Raw genomic sequence first — 4,812 nt, forward strand, 5'->3', positions numbered from 1 at the left:
ATGCAGCAAAAATGTATTATTATAGCAAGTCTAAAGGGTGTTGTATTTATGGTTTTCACATTTATATCTCATGACTCGTGTCACTTTTCTTACAATGTTTCTTACCAGAATCTACTCTGTACCTTACCCATGATTCTCCACAGAAGTTCACGATGCCGATCCACAGCAATGATTAAAAACTGATATATTTTGTTTATCAAGATTAAATTATCATCTTGATTTTTATTTTGGGGGAAAAATCATAAAAGCACAACCATGACTTGATGAGATATTAATATGGAAAATTTTAATTCCAATATTACCTGTGAACTTTAATGTATTGAACCATTAATTAATGATTTATAAACATTAATAACCTGTGAAAGTGCACCTTAATGTAACGTGAACATCTGTGAACCAGTTATTAATGAGTTATAAACGTTAATAACATCTAAAAGTGAACCTTAATGTAAAGTGAACACCTGTGAACCATTTATTAATGAATTACAAATGTTAGTAACCTGTGAAAGCGAACCTTAATGTAAAGTGAACACCTGTGAAACATTTATTGAGTTACAAACGTTAGTAGCATGTGAAAGTGAACCTTAATGTAGAGTGAACACCTGTGAACCATTTATTAATGAATTCCAAATGTTAATAACCTGTGAAAGTGAACCTTAATGTAAAGTGAACATCTGTGAATCAGTTATTAATGAGTTATAAACCTTAATAACCTGCAAAAGTGAACCTTAATGTAAAGTGAACACCTCTGAACCATTTATTAATGAGTTACAAATGTTAGTAACATGCGAAAGCAAACCTTAATGTAAAGTGAACACCTGTGAACCATTTATTAATGAGTTACAAATGTTAGTAACATGCGAATGCAAACCTTAATGTAAAGTGAACACCTGTGAATCATTTATTAATGAGTTACAAAACGTTAGCAACATGCGAAAGCGAACCTTAATGTAAAGTGAACACCTGTGATCCATTTATTGAGTTACAAACGTTAGTAACATGCACTGTAAAACCGAACAGTGAAATTAATTAAATGAAATGTGTTAACTTCACTCAAATAATAATGAAAGTTAACTGGACTTAATTGAAATAAGTTCTGTAAATTTAAAATGTTGTTGTAGTAAGGTGAACTTAAAATGATTGCGTTTTCTAGTTCCCAGCATGCTTTGCATCAGACAACAAGGAAAATAAATGTAGAAATTAAGTTTTATTTTGTGTGTTTTTACACAAGATTAACATAGAGAGACATAAGTTAGTACTTAAATGTTGTGTTATGTTAGGATTTACATAGGTTTCTGTTATGTTGGTTTTGTAGTGTTACCGTTGTGGTGAAGAGTAGAGCCTGTGGTTAGGTTGAGGATGGACAGCAAAAATTAAAGACTCTTTATACTGCATGTTGTTTGACTATATACATGCAAGTATTGTGAGTCTTTTCGATAACTACATTAGTACGTGCAAGTGTGCTGTTCCTAACTAGCACTTAACTATAAAGATCTGAATGAATGTGCTGTTAATGGAAGCAAGTTATATATAATTATCGTTGTGATGAGTGGGGTGGGATCATGGAAGGGAGGCTTGGCTTGGCTCCCATGGCTCTCAGCCCCGCCCCACTTGTCATAAAAAAAATTTAAGCTCTACTAGCTTAAAAAAATTGAGTTCGTTTACTCAAATATTTTGAGGCAATAAGTTTCCACAAATGTTTTGAGTATTCTTAAAGTGACCACCTGTGAACCATTTATTAATGAATTTCAAACGTTAGTAACCTGTGAAAGCGAACCTTAATGTAAAGTGAACAACTGTGAATCATTTATTGAGTTACAAACGTTAGTAGCATGTGAAAGCAAACCTTAATGTAAAGTGAACACCTGTGAATCATTTACTAATGGGTTACAAACATTAGTAACATGCAAAAGCGAACCTTAATGTAAAGTGAACACCAACATGGACACAATAATTATTTATTTATTGATTGATTGATTATTATTGCACACACATAAAAAGTTTGTATTTTCTGGTGAAATACATGTTATTTTTGTTGCATTACATTAGCAAAAAACTTTCAACTTGAAACAAAAAGATTAATCTTTTCTTTTACAGCAAACTGGAAAATTACTGAGCATAACTTCACACAAAAAAGTGGCTTATAAAAGTAAACTCACATTATAACTAAGCATCAAATATATACAACTAAAATATTTGATAAATGCAAAATCAATAAAGTCACCTAAATATTTTTTATTTTATCTCATTTAACAGTTTTGAGAAAATAATTAAATCAATGACTGAAAGCACCATAACAAAACATTATCATATTAATAAGCAATCAGTAATTACTTTTTGATATCATGATAAAGCCCACTGTAAATTCAGTATTTGTTCAGCCACACTCAGTAACCTTACCTGCACGCGAGCGAACCGACCGCGGGAGCGCCGGAGCGGTTATTTATTTGTATGGTAACGAATTATTACTAACAAACTAACAAAGCGATTACACATATAAACACTTGAAAAATATACTCTGCAGTGTCACCTCACAGTTAGCTGAGCAGTAAAATTAATAAATACAATGTGAGAGCACGTTTCAGAGCACGTTGGAACAATCCTAACAGCGTGACTTCTTCTTCTTCTTTGAAAACGTGACTTTACATTGGATGCTCGCTAGTGCCATTCACAGGCTTTGGTGACACACAGGCAACTACAGACACACAGGCTTTGGTGATGTGATCCTGAAAGAATATAATAAAAATGCATTATATGCAATGAAAATTATTTTTATTAGTAGTAGTAGCTATATACATCTAAAAAAAAACATATTTGTCACAGATTGTATTGAAGGGCAGTGAGGAAGCAGGATTCAGATGCAGCTATGTTTATTAAGAAGATTACCGAATTCAGGGAAATGTAGGACAACAAACCATTCAGATAAAAACGAATTTAGACAACCAAATACTAAAACTCTACTACTCTATGCTGTAGGAATATAATAGACAAAAGGAAAAAGGAACAAAATACAACAGAATGCAAAAATATAAAAAAGAATCACTAAGCAAACAAACACAAAACTAAATGTGACATTATATAAATACATTATATATTACATCTTATAATAATATGTAGAAACAACATTAGAAATCTGTGAAAAATCATGTAAATTATATTTTATACAATTTCTGATCCTTTCTGGTGTGCAACTTTGTGATTATTTATTTATTTATTTATTATGCACTGTTACATTTTGGAAATAAAAAAGGATCACATCATCAAAGCCTGTGTGTCTGTAGTTGCCTGTGTGTCACCAAAGCCTGTGAATGGCGCTAGCGAGCATCTGATGTAAAGTCACGTTTTCAAAGAAGAAGAAGTAGTCACACTGTTAGGATTGTTCCAACGTGCTCTGAAGCAAAATTATAATCTCACATAGTGTGTATTCATTTTACGGGTCAGCTAACTGTGAGGTGAAGCAAAATTATAATCTCACATAGTGTGTATTCATTTTACAGGTCAGCTAACTGTGAGGTGAAACTACAGAGTATATTGATCAAGTGTTTATATGTGTAATCGCTTTGCTAGTTGAATTAATTCCTTACCATACAAATAAATAACTGCTCCGGCACTTCCGTGGTCGGCTCGCTCACGCGCAGGTAATGTTACTGAGTGTGGATGAACAAATACTGAAGTTACAGTGGGCTTTATCATGATATCAAAAAGTATTTACTGTTTGCTTATTAATATGATAATGTTCTGTAACTGTGCTTTCAATCATTGATTTAATTATTTACTCAAAACTGTTAAATTAGATAAAATATGTATATTTTTGGCGCTTAGTTATAATTTACTGGAATACTTTATTGTGTTTCTGAATTGTTTAATGTGAGTTTACTTGTATAAGCCACTTTCCATGTGCAGTTATGCTCAGTAATGTTCTTTAAGTAGTTTTGTTTACTGATATAGTGCATCAATAATAAAATACATTTAGCCGAGAAAAAAAAAAACCTTCTGTGTGTGCGTTAATAATTAATAAATGATTAGTGTGTCCACTTTACTTTAAAGTTCACTTTCACAGGTTAATGATGTTCATAACTCATTAATAAATGGTTCACAGGTGTTCACTGCAGGGATTTCTTAATACCACAAACCACAGGACTGTGATATGACACTGAATCAACTCATCATGAGGCTCTGGATTAATCTAATCAAGAGATGCCACAGAGATCTTTTGTATGAGGACTGAAAATACCGCGTGATGCCTCGTGATCCAATGAATAGAACTATTATATGTATGCACAGGAAGCGGCTATGTTAATCACACCCTCGGGCCGCAAACACGGGATATACAGCGTGACGCCACATGTCTTGTGACCACCTGCTTCCTGCCCTGACTGAAACTCCTTTTGTCACAGACACTTTACATTAAGGTTCACTTTCACAAGTAACTAACGTTTATAGATCATTAATAAATGGTTCACAGGTGATCACTTTACATTAAGGTTCATTTTTAGATGTTATTAACATTTGTAACTCATTAATAACTGGTTCACAGATGTTCACGTTACAGTAAGGCTCACTTTCACAAGTTATTAACGTTTATAAATCATTAATAAATGGCTCACTACAATAATGTTCACAGGTAATATTGGAATTAAAATTTTCAATATTATTATCTCAAGTCATGGGTGTGCTTTTTTTATTTTTCCCCAAAAATAAAAATCAAGATGATAATTTCATCTTGATAAACGAGTAGATTCACATTGTAAGAAAAGTGACACGAGTCATGAGATATAAATGAGAAAACCATAAATACAACAAATACAACAC

Source organism: Sinocyclocheilus rhinocerous, unplaced genomic scaffold (genome assembly GCF_001515625.1).
Source record: "Sinocyclocheilus rhinocerous isolate Xijiao unplaced genomic scaffold, SAMN03320098_v1.1 scaffold467, whole genome shotgun sequence".
Taxonomy (NCBI): Eukaryota; Metazoa; Chordata; class Actinopteri; order Cypriniformes; family Cyprinidae; genus Sinocyclocheilus; species Sinocyclocheilus rhinocerous.